General features: G+C 47.6%; 1 long non-coding RNA gene across 1 annotated transcript; it reads right to left on the minus strand.

Moving 5' to 3' along the window:
* Positions 1-6,583: 6,583 nt before the first annotated feature.
* Positions 6,584-10,243, minus strand: LOC107110407. Its single transcript, XR_001482516.1, has 3 exons — positions 10,212-10,243; positions 9,128-9,164; positions 6,584-6,653 (listed from the first exon to the last, which is right to left on the minus strand). It is a non-coding gene; the product is annotated as an uncharacterized LOC107110407 (long non-coding RNA).
* Positions 10,244-19,056: the final 8,813 nt, after the last annotated feature.

Raw genomic sequence — 19,056 nt, forward strand, 5'->3', positions numbered from 1 at the left:
GGCATTTAATTCCATCACTTTCTGGCAGGGCCAGTTAGATTTGGGGGGCTGTAATGGAGCAGAAGTACAAGCTGGGTTTCGAAGAGGTAGAGGAACTAGAGATCAAATTGCCAACATTCGCTGGATTATGGAAAAAGCAAGAGAGTACCAGAAAAATATCTACTTCTGCTTCATTGACTATGCTAAAGCCTTTGACTGTGTGGATCACAACAAACTATGGCAGGTCCTTAAAGAGATGGGAGTACCAGACCACCTCACATGCCTCTTGAGAAACCTGTATAAGGGCCAAGAAGCGACAGTTAGAACCGGATATGGAACAACTGATTGGTTCAGCATAGGAAAAGGAGTACGACAAGGATGTATATTGTCACCTTGCTTATTTAATATATATGCAGAGTACATCATGCGAAATGCTGGCCTGGATGAATAACAAGCGGGAATTAAGATTGCTGGGGAAAAGATCAACAACCTCAGATATGCAGATGATACCACTCTAATGGCTGAAAGTGAAGAGGACCTAAAGAGCCTCTTGCTCAGAGTAAAAGAGGAGAGCGCAAAACTGGGCTTGAAGCTCAACATCAAAAAAACTAAGATCATGGCATCCGGCCCCATCACTCCTTGGCAAATAGAAGGGGAAGTCGTGGAAGTAGTGACAGACTTCACGTTCCTGGGATCCCAGATCACCGCAGACTGTGACTGCAGCCATGAAATTAAAAGACGCCTGCTCCTTGGGAGGAAAGCGATGGCGAACCTAAACAGCATGATAAAAAGTAGAGACATCACCCTGCCAACAAAAGTCCGCATGGTCAAAGCAATGGTATTCCCAGTAGTCATGTATGGCTGCGAGAGTTGGACTATAAGGAAGGCCGAGCGCCGAAGAATAGATTCTTTTGAACTATGGTGCTGGAGAAGACTCTTGAGAGTCCCTTGGACTGCAAAAAGAACAAATCAGTCAATCCTAAAAGAAATCAACCCTGACTGTTCCCTGGAAGGCCAGATAATGAAACTGAAGCTCAAATACTTTGGCCAAATGAGAAGGGAGCACTCCCTGGAGAAGACCCTGATGCTGGGAAAGATTGAAGGTCAAAGAAGACGGGGACGGCAAAGGATGAGATGGTTAGACAGTGTCATCGATGCAACGAACATGAAATTGAGACAACTTCAGAGGACGGCGGAAGACAGGAGGGCCTGGCGGGAGATGATCCATGGGGTCGCGAAGAGTCGGACTCGACTGTGCGACTGAACAACAACAATGGAGCAGAGGTAGGAGGGAAGGAGATGCTGTGACAATTACATTGGCAGTGGTGGGCGGATGTGGGAATGGTATTCTCCTCCAGACAGAGATTATCCTTTCCAACTGACAGGGAGAAACATGCTAGCCTTTGATGTGGAGTTTCCATGTTCTCAAGGGCTTGCGCCCCAGGACCTGGCACCCAGGTTGGCTAAGACCCTGGAGCACACATGGGACACATTCTGAAAAGGGGAGCTGCTCCTTTGTTGGGTGTGTGTTTGGGTGAGTGCATTTAGCTGTCTGTTAGGGGAGCCATCTCTCCTGTGTGTTTTGCCATGAAGAAGGAATGATGCTAAAGATGGCTGCAGATGGCTCCAGGGAGGGGAGGCATCATGCAGCTAACAAAGACCAGATGTTATTTAATTTATTAGACTTATGTATTTATGGCATCCGGCCCCATCACTCCTTGGCAAATAGAAGGGGAAGTAAATAAAGAAATAAAATAATACTATTGCGTTTACTACTCTGCTGCTGAGCTACCCCTGGAAGCAAAATCAGGAAGAGACATGCTGCTTCATGGCATATGAACGACTTTGCAATATCATACCCCGACCAACATGGAGATGCTGGGCAGAGTTCTGTGTGTTCATTAAGAGCAATCAAATGTGATCCAGTTTTGGCTTCTGTGGGGATGCACAAATATGGATTAATGAGAACCGTCTGGAGATATACGGAGGATGCCCGCAGCACCAAGAGCCCGGGCATCATAAACGGCCTGTCTTGTCCCCACAGGTGTCTGCAGGTCCCCTTGGAACAGGAGATCACACCATGTAATCTGCATCCATTTGTTTAAAAACGCAGTGGGGAATGAAACCGCAAAGAGGAAAGTTGGAAAGAATACTGGAGGCAGAAGTGGGTGGGTGAAGATTCTTCTCGTTCTTACCTGTCACACCTGGCTCTGGTCACAGAAACTGCTCTTGTTAGCAACTGTGTTTTTTCCTGGCCTCTTAACCCCCTAATGAAACCATGTCAAAGGGGTGTGATCAGACTCCAACATTCAAGAGTTCAGGGTCTTACATCAAACTGGATCCAGCCCTTCCCATTAAAAGAGCTGAGGACTGAGGTGTTAGCTAGGCACATCCTCCACATCGGAGAAGATGCCGACAAGTTCAGAAGGAGGCTGGGTGTGCACGGTCAGAGCAGGGGTGCTTCATAGAATCAGAGTCAGACGGGACCCCCCCCCTCTAGGGTCCTCTAGTCCAGCTCCACTCCAAACAATGTACACCCATCCAGCCCCGTAGCTAGGGATATGGGGGGGAGGGGGCCCACCAGCTAATTAAATCAAAGGCTCCAGGACAAGGGGGGTTATGCCCAGTGGCTGCAGCTCCCCCCCCCACAAGGGCATCCAGCTCCCTCCCTCCCTGAGAAGCCCCACGGTCCCTTCCCACGGCGCGGTGCCAGGGGCAGCCTGACTTCCACCCTCAGCTCCCTCCCGGGGCTGGGAGAAGTGATGTGTGCAGCGGCCGGGCTGGTCATGGAGGTGCCGTGTGCGGGCTCAGCCTGCTGGAGCACAGCTGGGTCAGAGGAGGTGCCTGCCCGCCTCCTTGCCTTGCCTGGGCTTTACCATTCATGCTTGCTGCCTGGGTGGCTCTCTCAGCCTTGCCGTGCCGCCACCGCTACTTCTACCACTGCCTCTGAAATCACTGCCCTTGTCCTCCCTGTGGACAGGCTGGCAGGCAATTTGGCCAGTTTGGTGTAGTGGTTAAGTGTGCGAACTCTAATCTGGGAGAACCAGGTTTGATTCCCCACTCCTCCACTTGCACCTGCTGATGTGACCTTGGGTCAGTCACAAGCTCTGGCACAGCTGTCCTTGAAAAAGAGCAGTTTGTGTCAGAGTTCTCTCAGCCCCACCTACCTCACAGGGTGTCTGTTGTGGGGAGGGGAAGGGAAAGGAGTTTGTAAGCCGCTCTGAGACTCCAAGTGAAAGGCGGGATATAAATCCAATCTCTTCTTCAAAAATGGGGAGGGGGCTGGGAGGGAGGGGGAGCCAAGGCTCGGGGAGCGGGGCCCATAAAAACCGCTAGGGGGCCAGGCCCCGTGGACCCCGCGGTAGCTATGGGCCTGCACCCATCCCTCCCTGGTCCTGTGCCACTGAGCCCAATGGCACAGGAGCTTGGTTTGGTCCCAGATGGCACCAGTGCAGGCCCAGGAGAGAATGCCAATCTTGGAGGGAGTCGAGCCCTGTGGAGCCTTGACACCCTTCTCACTGGGCCCTCCCCTCCCAAGCAGTTCCTTTGATAGCTTGGCTGGAGAACCAGGTCTGAGTGAGAGAGGCTATCGAAAGTGAGGAGGCTTCCTTGGAAAGAAATGGTCTTCCCCAAATGGGGAAAATAAAGAGAAGAGGCACTGGCAAACTAAACTAACACTGGCCTGAAGAAAGCTGGGGCCGACTAAAAACATAAGAACTAGTCATTGTAAGTGGAACAGGGCAAGCTACATGATAACTCCTGTGTGTACACCAGGGCTCTAGAAAGCCCCCCCCCTTCATCTTTACTACAAAAAGCCAGGTCTGAAGATCGGGGCTACAAACGCAAGCAAAAATCAGCAAAACTCTGTTCTGCAAGACCCAAGGTATTAGTTAAGCAGAAGATGTAAGTACATTTCTACAAAATAATATATAGCAATAGCATTTTTCTAAGATTAAAAAAGTACAGTTAACAGCTTTGGAACATCAAAAGCCAAAACAATTACCTTTACAAGAAATAACTAGATAACCCCTTAGTAATTATGGCTTGGGGGTGCTTGAAAGACAGTGTTTTCAGGAAAGTCAGGGAAGCATGTGAGGAATACACATTGATTGCAGCCAGAATGTTATTAGGAAAATAAGCCAGCTCCGGTACCAAAGAATGGAGAAAGAATGCCACTGAACATTATGGGATGGCAGCATTTATTGAACTCTATCTTCTTAGTGACAATATTGAATGATTAGATTGTGTAAGATCATTATTATTCACCAGATTCCATAGAGGTAGCTGTGTTAGTGACAGCCATTATAATAATAAAAAAGTCCTGTGGCTATAGAAACATTTATTCCTACATGGTTGTACTGATAGTACTCTAATTTTGCATACTATTTTTGTATGCTGAAATCACAGAATAACCACCCAGGAGGTTCACACTCCCAAGACACCCCCCCCCAAACCAGCAAACAAAGTGATCACAAAACAGCAGCAGCCAACCAATAAATATTAACACAGTTAGCAAGGTTAGCACAGAAAGAAGCCTTCTCTTGCAATCAAAAAGAATTAAAGGAGGAAGTCTGGGGGGGGGGTGGAATTTGGGGGAGAGCATTCCAAAGCAGGAGTGCTTTTTTATTTTAAGAAAACACTTCACACATTCACTGGAAACAAGTTCATCAATCCAGTTTTTTAACCCTTTTAAGCTATGGAACAGACCCCATTCTACTGAACTGCACGACCAAAACCCTCTTTGAACCCAAACAATATGAACAGATGTCTTCCTTATTTTAAGGAACATGACGAAGCGCGTGGTGGTCATTCGGCTCCATATGCCCCTGGAGGATATGGTTTGTCCAGGCTCATCTCGGTCAGAGTTCAAGTTAGCTGTGGTGTGTTCCATTGTCAAGATGACACAACAGCCTGCTGTCTCCTGTAGTCTCCCTGTTGGGGGGGAGGGGCATATGTAGAGCTTCCCAAAGTGCTCTCAGACAGCAAGCAGGCTGATATGGGCACAAGTTTGTCTTAAAATACCCAAGTCCCAATCGGTGTCAGGCTTTAAAGGTAAAAGTTAACACCTTGAACCGCATAACTCTTAAAAAGGGTGAGATCTGTTCTCTATAACTCAGTGTCAGACAGCAGTTTCATAATCCCTATATTTCAAAGCTTCAGAACCATCTTCAAAGGCTGTCCCTGTATGGGGTGCATTACAGTAATCTAGTCCACATTTGAGCAAACTTTGGAAGGGCTGCAGCTAGAAAGCAGCTATAGCCAGTGAAAGGTTATGCACAGATCAGAGGAGACCCTACAGGTTGAGTACCACCCCCAAACTGTGAGCCTATTCTATTTGGTTTTTTTGGAGGGGGAGAACAACTTTATCCAAAACAGACTGACTCTTCAGTCCCTGAGTAGCCACATTATCAGACAACAGCACTTCAGTCTTCGGTAGAAGGAATTTCAATTTATTGCCCTTCATCTCCCCCATCCATTTAAAAAACATTATTATTTTTTTTTAAAAAAAAAAAACCTTTCTACCCCTCTTACTTTCCTTACACGCTGCTTCCCTCCTGGGCATGCCCACCTAGATTGTGATAGGCCAGGTCTTAAACTGTTTTCATTGCACAGTTCTGTAATTTTGCAATCCAGTCTTATTGCACTGTTTATTATGAATCTTATACTGTTCCTACCGCATTGATTTTTAAATTTGGTGATCTGCCTTGAGTCTCAGCAAGAAAGGCAGACAATACATAAAAGGAAATAAATTAAATTAGTAAATTGGATAATAGGGATGATCTATTTAACATACTTTTTTCTACAGCACCCAGTTAGCAAGAAGCTCTATCAATAAAATACACTATCTATTTATGGTTAATATTGGAGTGGATTCTACCCCTATCCTACCATTCCACAAAGAAAACCTTATTAAAATATTTTCCTGCCACTTTTAGCTCAAGTCTGAAGCCTTTTAGCTCAAGTCTGAAGCCTTCCTCCATTCTAAACAAACTTCCTCCTATTTAAGCGGCTGTCCCAACAGTGAAAGAGACACTTAAGTTGGAAGATGGTTGGACCCACCACATTACTCATAGCTTCACCCAAAGAAGCCAAAGAAGGGTGGGTTCCTGAGGGTGAATCCTGCAAAACAGTACTCTCCCTTTCAGAAGACAGTTCCCAGGGTTTTTTGAAGCTCTGATGCATGAACATTCTGGTTTGTGGTGTCAACATGGCCAAATGCCCAGGAATTGGCAATACCACTGGATTTGTCAAAAATACAGTTTAGAGGCAATGGCCGGTCTCTCCTGCTTTCTCTTCTTGTTATGTGGTTTTATTTTGTATTAATATTTTGTTAGCTGCCCTAAATACCTGAATCACAGGGAAGTGTTTTTAACACAAAACAGCCAGGGGTGTGGTATGGGCAGACTAAAGCCACACTCATCTCCCTCCTGTTTGCCACAGAAATTATTCATTTGTTATACAACTAACCAATAAAACTGCCTCCACCTCAGGTGTGCCCTGCACATTAAGCCAGCATTTATTTAAGTTAGGAGCAAAAGGGGGAAAAAATGTGCCAACTCATTTCTTTCTAGTACAACAGCTGTCCTTCAGTCCAGGTAGGTTTCACTTGGTCTGTACAAGGAGATGCTCTGGGGTCTTCATTTGCTTCAGAGGTACTTAAGCCCCTTTGCTCCCTGAAACCAAACAGAGAAGGGAAGTTAATGAGAGGACGTTGTTGGGGCGGGAAGAAGGAACGGACATGCAGCATTCCAGATCACCACAACATCGGACACACAGGACTACTTTCCACTGTATGCCTCCTTTGTGATCCTTGCATACCCAAGTGCCAGCTAGAGTGGTCAGCTTGCTACCTTCTGGGGGTTCCCTCAATATAAGTAACCCCATATGGCGTCAACAAGGACGACAAAAACTGGGGGGAAAGGGGGGGGGGACTCAACCCAGGATATGACTATGAACCAAATAGGGCTAAGCTAAACCATATATATAAAAAAGTACAAATATTTATTAAGGTGTACACGTGTTAAAACTTTCCTGATTAAAAATTGCTTTGTCTAAGATCAGACTATAAAAGCTTGTCCACTATACATACAAATGATGGGTAAAAACTTTGCAACTGAAGACCAAATTGTGTAATTAATTTCATCCAAATTGAAATACAAAATCGCTTTTACCAGGTTTGTTAGCCAATGTAATAACTTTCATTTCAATTGGGATGAAATTAATTATACAATTTGACTAAATAATTTTTTTTATAATTTCATTTTACTTTTTAATTTAGAATAAGTTGTGGTGGTGATATGGCTATACCTATGGCCCATCACTAATACCAGGAGTCCAATTATAAGTAGACAAGGTAACTTTATCTTTAATAGAATCATTTTTTATTTAATAATAGTTTCTTTTATAAATTTGGACAAAATAATGAAGTTGCTTCTCTCCCCCCCCCCCCTGCTTTTCTTTGAACAATCAGGAAACAACATCTGGTGTAATTATGTGTGTACTAGAATTCTGTAACAGGTCTTTGAATGTGTGTCTAGAATATATAGATAATAGTGACCACTGAGGAAGGCCCTTAGGGGCCGAAACACGTTTGGTCTTCAGTTGCAAAGTTTTTACTCATCATTTGTATGTATAGTGGACAAGCTTTTACAGTCTGATCTTAGACAAAGCAATTTTTAATCAGGAAAGTTTTAACACGTGTACACCTTAATAAATATTTGTACTTTTTTATATATATAATTTAGCTTAGCCCTATTTGGTTCATAGTCAACAAGGACCACATCACATTTTATGGAACGGGATCCCCTGGAGAGGTGTGGTTGTGTGCAGTTTAAGAAGACAGGTTATTTAAAAGGCTGTTTATGAAGATAGGTAGTGTGCTGCACAGTTCTACCGGAGTGGTCTCTGCCCCAGCCTTCTGCTGACAGACTGAACCCAAGTGGCCTTCTAAGCACAATTCTTACAGGAAATGGGATAAAAAGAATGGTACCTTTATCCACTAACAGAGATAGCAGAAATAAGAAGGTTAAGGAACAAGGCTTAAAACCACTTACAGATAAAATATACAGCTTTTGCTGGGCACATTAAGTTATAACATTTCAGATTTTAACCCTTGGGTGCACTGAACAGTTAGGAGCCAAGCTTGTATTCTTGAGGTGAACGTTGGCCTTCCCTCAACATCATGAATGTAACGCTTCAGAAACTAACATTTTTTAGCTAGTTTTCTTTGGAAACTGGACCCTGAAATGACCTCAGTCTCACGCTTTTCTAGACTGCTTTCCCACAAAACTGTGAGACTTGCATAGTATCCTGAGTCAGGTTCTCTCTCACTTTACACTCTGGAAATGCAAACCCTATCTCCACACATTGACTATTTTAGCCTGCCCGCACTCAAGGCGGACTTAGAGACAGGACTCCTTCCAGCCTCTCTCTAAAGGATCTGACCCTCTCTGATATGAGCTAACACTGTTAACCATTTTCTCTCACACACAGGGGTGCGCACACACACAAAAAATCAGTATTTTTTTCAGGTTCGGGTATACCAAACCCGAAAAATATTGGTATGTACTGATATTTCCGAATCCCAATATCGATCACCATAGGGTATAATGGGTACTGGATTCCCAGGCTGTGGTAGCTTCCTCCCATTTAAACTGGGTTCCCAGGCTGTGGTAGCTTCCTCCCATTTGAACAGCGCCGCCCATCAGCTGACCAGTTTAAAAGGGAAGAAGCCTTTAAACCCTCTGTTTTGCTTCCCCCTCTCCGGGGTGGAGGGAGGAAAAGGGAGGTCTGAAATGGCTTCCCACCACTCAGGAAGGGGAGGCATTTAAAAAGCACCCCCTCCCTCTCCCAAGTCGCACTCTGCAAGTGACATGGGCGGTTTTGGCTTTGCAAAAGCCACTTAAAAGGAACTTTCCCTTTAAATTGCGTTTGCAAAGCCAAGCCACACATGAGGAACCAGGAAGGTGGGTGAACTTGCGCTGCTTCAGCAAGTGAAGCTGAGCTTGAATAATATCTGCTTTTATTCAGGCTCAGTTAGATCGGTAGCCAAATCAGATTAGAAAATCTGATTTGGTTGAATAAATACCTGAAAAACACCGATAAGGCGCTAATGAAAGGGCATCATGGGAAATAACTCACAACTTACTTTCTTGCCCTGGATCCAGGCCACCAGCTTCCACTTTCTATTGGGAAAGAGGGGAAATTAAATTAAAAATTAAAGCAAAATTAAAGCCAACACTTTGCCTTTCTCATTCTTTTCTTCTGAGGGCTCCCAAAGACTCTGTCAAACCCCATAGGTATCTTCTGCCGCTGAACCACAGCCCCACTACATTGAAGAATGCTCCTGACACTCCCAAGGCATATACACTGCCATCCTGCTAACCTTTGTCTGCTCTAATACATTTCTCCTTTATTTCCTGATACAAGGTCTAGAGTAGGGGTCCCCGACATTTTGGAGCCCGTGGACACCTTTGGAATTCTGATGCAGGGTGGTGAGCACCACAACAAAATGGCTGCCACGGGAGGCAGAGACAGCCACAAAATGTCAGGGAGTGCGTTTACACGTAACTGTAATAGTAACTCCTCAACATTTCAGGCAGAGGTTCTGCTTAACAGGATGTCTTTTAATCTGCAAAGCCAATCAGTTCTCCAGGGGGTCAAACAGCACTCTGTGAGCTTCCTACAGGAAGCTGCGTTGCTGTGCAGAGGAGAACAGGCTAAAAACCTAATAAATAAATAAAACTTCTGTCACGATAAATCTGTGAGTCCTTAAGGTTATCACAAGGCACCCCCTTCCCCTTGCTTCCTTCAGCCACTCCCATCAACAGAAAGATTTCCTTTTGATTCTTAATCCAGGATTACCCTACATTTGAGAACAAGAGGAGGCATTCTGAAACCGGAGAAACCTATCCAGCAAAGTGAAGCCAGACCGGTACCTGAGGCTGACTATTACAGCATAAGACAGGGATAGCAGGGAGAGAAAGAAAACACACATCTATTTGCTACCTGCAATTGTTCACTAAGATTTCTCTAACACAGCCTCAAGAGCCTACAGCTGATACTTGTAAAATAATGGCTTCCTGCTTTTGCCATGGCAGACTGGCCTGCCCTTGCAGAAGCCAGCAGCGGGACTGAGGGAAAGGGTGGTCAAATGGGGCTTCAAGCAGAGGTCGGCATGAAGCTGCTGGCACCACAGCACCAGGGCAGCTACGTGTTAGAGCCATAATTACCTGTTCCACTGGCTTTTCTTTGCTCACAGGCTGTGGGATTGCTTTTTCCAGCCCTTGTATGATCCGCTTGAACATGCTGCCGGTCAGAGAAGCCATATTAGAACTGTTTTCTCTTTCATTTCAGCAGGTAAATGACAGGAACGTGAGCAATCCTTTCACCATAAATGCCTCCAAGGAGTGTCCCCCGACTGACAGTCTACTCACAAAAGACAGACAAGTCCAGAATCTCAAAACCTGAGACACGCGACCTGTTGCCTCTTCTGTGACGAAGCTGCATTTGATGGCCCTCCTGGTTCCTTTGGTCATGTTTCAATTTTTTTTTTAAAGCCCACTGACTGGAGTCCCCAGGGGAGCAGCATGGAGTTCTGAGGCACCAAGTGGCAGCCCAGCCTTCAGACAGAGAGCCGGCACTAGACTCGCGGGGGAAACGAAATCGCTGGCAAAGATGGGCCCGCCTGAGGTTTTCAACACCGGAAATGGCAGGGAAACAATGAGGGAAACAATGTCCAGATGCCGAACAACAAGAAAGTGCATATCTAAGGTTATTGGGGTGAGGCAAAAGCAAAGACCCCCACACCGACTGGCAGCTGCAGGTGGTGGCAGCGGAACTGTCCTTGGGGCTGAGGGGGAGACCAGGCCCTTGAGCTCCCAACCCAGTTCATCGGCAGGCTTAAAGCCAGCTGAGCGGCAGCTGTGTTTCTCCCGGGCTGGGGGAAGTCAAGCTCAAAGGAGGACGTGATGGAGTCCTCGTGGCAGCCATGAGGACGCTGCTGCCATTTAAAGATGCTGCAAGGGCCCAAACCTGGTGCATGATGTTTGTCTGGTCTGCATAACCCCTTAAGGGGGAGCTGCTCTTTGTTCTTGCTCAGTCTTGTGGATCGCATTTTCCACATGATGCCCAGTGCTGTATTCCCACTGTCAAGTTCTCCAGGCAGGAGCTCATGCTTGCGCCCCTAAGCGGTGAACAAGAGTTAACACGCGACTGAGAAGCCCACGGAGAGAATTACCTGCCTCCATCGCCACCAAGCCTTTGAGGAAACAGGCTCAGTCCAGAATGGCTGTCAACAGAAGCACGGTGCGTGGCCAGAGGCTTGGTTGGGGAAGTCCCTTTCTGGGGGTCCCCTTTAGTGTTGCCTGGAAAGGGGAGGAGGGGAATGAAGGACAGGGCTGAGTTCCTAAACAGTTATTATTTACTTGTTCTTTTTAGAAATTCCTTACAACCACACAAAAAGCCCACCCCCAAAACACAGCCGATCTCGGCAGGATTTCTAAAATTTGGTCCACTAACCTGGCCGATCCTATATTTTCAAGGTCAACCTGCCCAACTCCCCTTTGGCTTGTACTAAAGTGTGACTGATTTCTTTTGTTGGTCAGTATCTGCCACTTAGGAGCTGCAGTGGCTCAAGTGGTTAAGACATTGAACTGAAGGCTGTGGAAGGTCAGTAGTTCAGCAGTTCGAGAGCCACATTGCCGCATGACAGAGTGAGCTCCTGTCTCTAGTTCCAGCTCCTGCCAACCTAACAGTTCGAAAGCAAGAAATTGCAAGTAGATAAATAGGTACCACTTCGGTGGGAAGGTAACAGCATTCCGTGCGCCTTGGTGTTTAGTCACGCCGGCCACATGACCACGGAAACGTCTTCAGACAGCGCTGGCTCTTCGGCTTTGAAACCCTAGAGTCGGACTCGACTGGCTTTTGAGAAAGGGAACCTTTACCTTTACCTATCTGTCACTTAATTTTAGGAGCTTCAAGCCACTATCCCTTCGGTCTGTTAGAAAAGTGAGGCTCGGCTTTTAAGTGTCTTTTAAGTGCTTCTCGGGACTTCCCTCCCGTGCAGGCACGTGTTTGGGGTTCCTGTAGCTTCCCTTATTTCACTAACAGAGCCATCCAAAACAGAGTTACATGCTTTTAAGTCCACAGAGGTCAGTGGCCTTAGAAGGGCACCACTCTGCTTAAGATGGCACTGCAACTGTCCAACACTGAAGGGTGCTTAAATTAAGTACGGGTAAGGTAAAGGTTTCCCTTGCTCGAAAGCCAGCCGAATCCGACTCTAGGGATGCGGTGCTCATCTCCATTTCCAAGCTGAAGAGCTAGCGCCATCCAAAGACGTTTCCATGGTCATGTGGCCGGCATGACTAGGTGCCAAGGCACACGGAACGTTGTTACCTTCCCACCGAAGTGGTACCTATTTATCTACTTGCAATTTCTCGCTTTCAAACTGCTAGGTTGGCAGGAGCTGGGGCCAGAGACAGGAGCTCACTCTGTCACGAGGCACTCGGATCTCGAACTGCCGAGCTACCGACCTTCCAGTCTGCAGTTGAGTGTCTTAACCACTTGAGCCACCGGGTGTGAATTTGCCTGCTTTTTAATGACAGATTCTTTTTTCCCCAAGGTACACACACACACACCCGGGCTAAAGAGGCCTTTTTACCAATTTCGGAGCATGAGCTTCTAAGAGTAAAAGCAGAGGGGGCTGTTTGTTGTGGGATGCAGTCGGTTGCTTTCTCAGGGCCAACCGAGACATTTCCCAAGATAACACGTGGCACACTCTATTTCAAGGTTTCATACAATGTTGGGTAATGTAGCATTCAAAGGCTTTTTACCTATGTAGAATCCCATTGTGCTACTTTTTAAATACTTTCTGCCATTTTTAACTATCTCTGACTTTCCATAGGGCAAGTTTAATTTACTCTGCTTCATGTTTACCCAGCTTTAATATACAAATAATAGTGGGTTTCTTTGGAAAGGGAGAATTTTAACAAGATCTTCAGAGACGGCTGGAATAGGGTCAGTCTACTGTAGCTTTTATAGCTTCTGAACCCAATGGACCAGACACACACAGAAAGAGATGCAAAAACAGCATAAACCCTGTATGCCCCACTCATGTTGGTGCACATATAAAACATTAAAAATATAAAGCAGCTAGAGTATAGCAGATATAAAACATATGCAGCATGCAGCAGAAGATGATGCAAAAGTTATCAGTTCAGGTCCCCGAATCAGAAGAGAAACAAACAAGAAAATCTAGAAGCTCTGACTATAGGATGCCAGCCTCCAGGTGGGACCTGGGGGATCCCCTGGAATTTCATCTTATCTCCAGACTACAGAGATCAGTTCCCCTGGAGAAAATGGATTTGGAAGGTGGACTCCATGACATTGCAACCCCCTGAGGTCCCTGCCCTCCCCAGTCTCAACCCCCAAATATCCAGGAGTTCCCCAACCTGGAACTGGCAGCACTATGCCCCATCCCCCACTGGCAGCTGGGGGGGACCAAGCAACCCTACCTGGCTGTGAAAAATAAATGGCTCTTTTGGGTCATTTAGCAGTTCAAAGACTCTACTCCTGGCAGCCACCAGTCTGGCGAGGGAATCTGATGCATGGCTTCTACTGGTGATTTTAGAAAAGGGGGGGGGATCACAGAGGAGTAGGTGCGCCTTTCAATTCGACAGGATATGAATCACATTGCAAGGTAAAAGAGCTTTACAGCCATAGCAAAGATGGGCGATGCAGCAGTTTTGCCACCACGTGCACTGTCAGTTCAATCCAGTATCGAATGTGGAGAAGCACAAGGCCTGCTTTGTAGCCATGAGGCATCCAGAAAGGCCTCCAGCTTTGACCTGCAACTCCTTCATACCACACTGAATCTCTACTTTTTTTTAATTTGCAGGAAAAGTGGAGTATAATAATATTTTGCAATTCTGTTTGCTATATGAACTGTTCTATCCATTTTTACTGTCAGATAATACAGTTGTACCCCCCCACCCCCCCAGGAGTGCTTTTCTGCAAGGCAAGGGCACCTGGTGGTTCAGTGATGACTGGGGAGCCCCCACAAGTCAAGCAGAGTCTGGAGAGGCTAAACATTCGCATCCCTCCTGGAAAAGCCAGCCCCCCCCCCCCAATCGCTTCACTCTCACAAGCCTGGTCACTCACCCTGATCTCCTGTTTGCTTCCCTGGAGTCCCTTCCTTGTTGCAGAAATGCAGAGAGAACAACAACAATAGAATGAGATCCTGGATCCTAAGTATTATCCCTAACGCTCCTGGGCTTTGGCCAGGATCAGAAAGAGCCCCCAAATGTCAGAGTCACAAGCCTAGCAGTCGGGGGGAGGGGAGGGGAAAGAGGCTCACAGCAACAAAACCACAGCTGCCCAGGAGCCATGGAATCACAATGGTTAGTGTGACCTGGGACACCCAGGTTTGAATCCCCATTCATGGAAATACGCTTGGGTGACCTTGGGGCAGCCCACACTCTCAGCCTCAACTACCAAACAGGGGTGATATGATAATAAAGTGCAGAAGGGAAGAATGTTGTAAGCCACATCCAGTAAATAAATCCTTCCTTCTGGAGCCTATTTGATGAAGCTAAACTAAAACTGACCACAGCAGCTCTAATCCCAAATCCAGCATTGGTGCACACCTGTTTCTAGATGCCTTTTCTAACAAGAAAGTTACGTGGTTCTATCAGCTGCCATCACTTTTTTTTTAACCAACTTGCTTCCCCAGGGAAGTGCTGTGGCTCAGCAGAAGAGCATCTGCTTGGCATACAGAAGGTAGGTAAAGGTAAAGGTTTCCCTTCCTCGAAAGCCAGTCAAATCCAACTCTAGGGATGCGGTGCTTATCTCTTTTTCCAAGCCGAAGAGCCAGCGTTGTCCGAAGATGTTTCCGTAGTCATGTGGCCAGCATGACTAGACGCTGAGGTGCACAGAACGCTGTTACCTTCCCACTGAAGCGGTACCTATTTATCTACTTGCAATTTCTTACTTTCGAACTGCTAGGTTGGCAGGAGCTGGGACCAGAGATGGGAGCTCACTCCATCTTGCAGCACTCAGGTCTCGAACTGCTGAACTACCGACCTTCCGGTCCGCAGTTCAGCATCTTAACAACTTGAGCCACTGCCGCCCTGGAGTTCCAATTACCAACACCTCCAGTTAAAGGGATATGATGAGAAAGACCTCTGCCTGAGGCCCTGGAGAGTTGCTACCAGTCTGAATAGACACTACTGATCTCGAGGACCGAGGGTCTGACTCAGTATAAGGCAGTGTCACGTGAACTATGCTGAGTTCTGGGGAAACCCACAGATTAAGCTACTAAAACAAAACTAGGCGCATCAGGACACCCCTGAATTGGATCCGATTGTGGGGATCATCAGATTCAGAGAGGGGTGCCAGAAAGATCAATGGGGATCAAGTATAAAGCAAGAACTGCCTGCCTGGGGCTTAGGGAGCTATGTAATGACTTGGGCTGTTAGAATAGGGGACTATATAAACTTGGAGAAGGATATCCACTAAGAAGAAGCAGGGGAGTTACAGATCTAGTCTGTTCTTCATTTGAAAAAGGAGGCTGAACCAGAGGAAACAGTGAAAGAGAGGGTACTGCTGAAGCTCAGGGCTAAGCACAGAAAAGCCCCAGTGCCGTCTGAGCAATGGAATGGGAGAAAGCTCTAGCAGCAAAGGAGGCAAGGCTGTACATCCATAAGGCTTCCGTGGAAGCATGGGATTTGGTACGTGTCGCCAGAATCGATCTCCTGGATATCTTGAGTCTCATTAATAAATCATGCTCCTGCTGATTAATGGTGAGCACCCAAGTCGAAACAAGACAGATTTTCGGGGCGGGTAGTTTTGTTACCGTAAGAAAAGCTTGATTCCTTACACTGTTCTGGAACCCAAACTAATGGCCAGCTATTTTGATGTGTATTTTTGGCTCAGGGATTCCATCTTGCACACTCTTCGTTTCTAGTTCTTAAGATATGGTAGAGGAGAATTTTAAAAAAAAAAACCCTACAGGAAATACCTTGTCAAATCTAAAAGGCTACATTTGTGAACCTTGGCTGGTCCTGATTTGACTTTCCCTATGAATGGAGATTACCTGTTCTCGATTTTCTTGGTCTCAGAATCGAAACACATTTGCTGATCTTCTGCCCTTACCTCAGTCTTTTTCACGTTCTCTGGCTGAGGAATCATTTTTTCAAACTCTTCCAGCAACCGATTTAAGACTGTTTTAGAGCCACTTGGGAAAAAATTGAGATAGGAAAATACTATCATCATCATCATGCAACTCCTTCAACAGCAGCATTGAAACTAGGAGCGTGGTACGAAACTTATCTTTTTAATCCCCCCCCCCAAATTTAGATATAAAAAGAAACCCTAAGTGAAGATAACTAACATCTCATTTCTTCTGCCTAAGGGCTGCTCTGTGGTCAGGGCAGGGGAGCAATTTGGTGCAGGAGACAAAGAGTACTGTGCAGACATTGTGTCCCAAAGTGCAGGCCCAGGGCTGGTGGTTCATTGGCAGCCTCTCCCATTATGGGCCAAAATGTACAACAGAAGCAACATGAGTCGGGACACTCAGCAGCTGAGCCAGAGCTGGAGTGGGGGGGAGGAAAGGAGAGGCGGGGCACATTTTGTCTCCTCCTCGCCCAGGAAGAATGCTACACGCTCCTGCTGGGTGCTGGGGGCAGGGCTTGCCACCGCCTGTGCTTCTAACTGCCGGAGCTCCTCTTCTGCGTGCTCCTGCTGCAAATGACCCCTGGGGTTACCTCATCCTGCAAAGCCCTACAGATTTTTGCTTCCCCAGAGAGAGACATCAGCCAAGAACCTTACATGAGGATATATAGAGATAATCCCATTGATGCTATCAGGGGATAAACGGTTACATACAAACATGACTTGTAGTCAGGGGTCATTTCGTAGAAAAAGAGCTAGGGGGACTCATTAGCATAACTCATTAGCATATGCCACACCCCCTGACATCACCGGAAGTGTGTCCTCCCCACAGCCGGCGGCGACCTCCAGCGGGCACCAGCAGGGAGCTCCAGGCCCCGCCCTCCCGCACCTCACCCGGGGGGATGGCATCCCCCCGCGTCCCCCCCCCAATGACCCCTGCTTGTAGTCCCATGCAGGATTGAGGGAACTCTCATTCAAAGTATTCTGCTGCTCTGTTTGGCTCTGGAGCAAAGGAGGGCTTCACTCCTGTGCCATTTTCACCAGTGGAAACAGCCACATGGGGGACCTGTTTGTACTTCCTTGGGCTCCACAGGTTAAAAGCCCCCCCCAGCTGTTTCTGCTGGGGGAAAAACACAGGAGGGAAGCTGGAGTCCCCTTCTCCTCCTCACAGTGCTGCACATACTATGTAGTTTGGGCCTAGGTGGAAATCAACAAAACTTCCTTCCTTCCTTTAGGATCCAGGTGTAAGCAAACTTCAAAAATACTGAATGTCTGACTTACATTGTTTCTGGAGCATTAGTATCTGAACTCGGCTGGAGCTCTCCCTCCACACCAGTGGGTTTAGTTGTCTCTGGAACAGAAAAAGCTGCCAAGTGAGATCCTTGTCCCTAACTCTTGGGAACAGAACAGATTTTGATTTGCAATACAGTTAATTCCTTGATAATGCGAGCCCAGAATGTGGCCACCCTCCCAAAGTTCCTCCACATATAAAGGAATGAAACCTTCCCCCTCAAGCCATGGAGCAGAATGGCTTGAGGGGTGATGCAGTTCAAGAGAAGTAAGGTGCCCCATGGGTAAAAGTTCTATGACATGTGTTCTCTTTGTGTAATGTACTCCGCCATGACCACGTGCGCGACCGTTGGGCCATGCGGTCAGGCCGAACAGCAGAGCTTCGCTCCCAGGAGAACAATAGTCCAGCGGATCCTAGGCCGCACCTATCAGAGGGCCAGGTCCGCGGCCGAGAGCCTATGGGACTCTCGGCCACTGTAAATAGCCTATAGGGACATAGTGGGTGTGTTTTAGGTAGTGGGTTTCAGAGCATATAAGCCGGCCTGCGAGCCGGCTTACCTTTGTCTTGTTCCTGCTTAATAAAAGTACTTTGCTGAAATCACTCAACGCTTCTCAGTACTTTTCACTGGGACGAAGGTGGGATTCTACCTTCCCTGAACTAGACCCGGACGAACAGCACGCACCGAGCACCGATCAAGCCTGCCGACCCTCGCTGCGCGTGGATCACCGCTCATCGCGCCGCACATCGCTCCGTAAGGCCTCGCCTGCAATCTCCGCTCGCCATCTCGCCTCATCTCACCGCGCCTCGCCCGCCTCGCCTCGCCATGACTATCCTTGCCACGACTATCCTCGCCGCGCCTCGCCCAACCTCGTCTCGCCCGCTGCACCTCGTGCTGCCTTGAGGACGAGATCAAGCCTGCACCGAGCTCCGACCGAGACCACCAACGTGTCCGCCGCTTCGTCTCCACTCATCACAAGGACCTTGCGCCGTGCAGCCGCCAGCAAGCCCGGATCTCCTCCGCACCTCGCGTCGCATCCTCCACGCCTCGCCTCGTTCCCGAGACCCCGCCGCTGTTTCGCAGCACATCTCGTCACTAGCGAACGAGCGAACATGTCTACTTAGACTTCGACCTTCACCTCCACCTCGTCCTCCTCTAAGCCTCCTCTGAGGGCATCACTTGCTTCGATCTTGGTCGCCCCGAGCAGTGGGAAACATGGGTAGTGATCCTGGAGAACTACCTGAAGTGCCTGAACATCACCGATCCGGACATGAAAAGGGCCCATCTCATCCGTCTCTGTGGGATGGACACCCTCCTTCTCCTGCAGGATCTGATCGCACCCCAAAAGGTACAGGAGGAGAGCTTCGCAGAGCTGGTTAAGGCCCTCACAGCCCATCTTGCTCCAAAGCCGACCAAATTATCAGAGCGAGTGGTCTTCTTTGCAAGAGTCCAAGGTCCCGAGGAGAGAGCCGCGGAGTTCCTGGTGGGCCTACGACGAGCCGCCACGCAGTGTGCTTTTCCGAGCCTGGACGACACGCTGCTCAATCAGTTCCTGGTGGGACTTCAAGAAGCAAAATTGAGGAGGCGTTTGATCAGACAGGACGACCTCACGCTGGCC

Source organism: Gekko japonicus, unplaced genomic scaffold, assembly GCF_001447785.1.
Source record: "Gekko japonicus isolate JY-2015 unplaced genomic scaffold, Gekko_japonicus_V1.1 scaffold944, whole genome shotgun sequence".
In the NCBI taxonomy this organism is placed as follows: Eukaryota; Metazoa; Chordata; class Lepidosauria; order Squamata; family Gekkonidae; genus Gekko; species Gekko japonicus.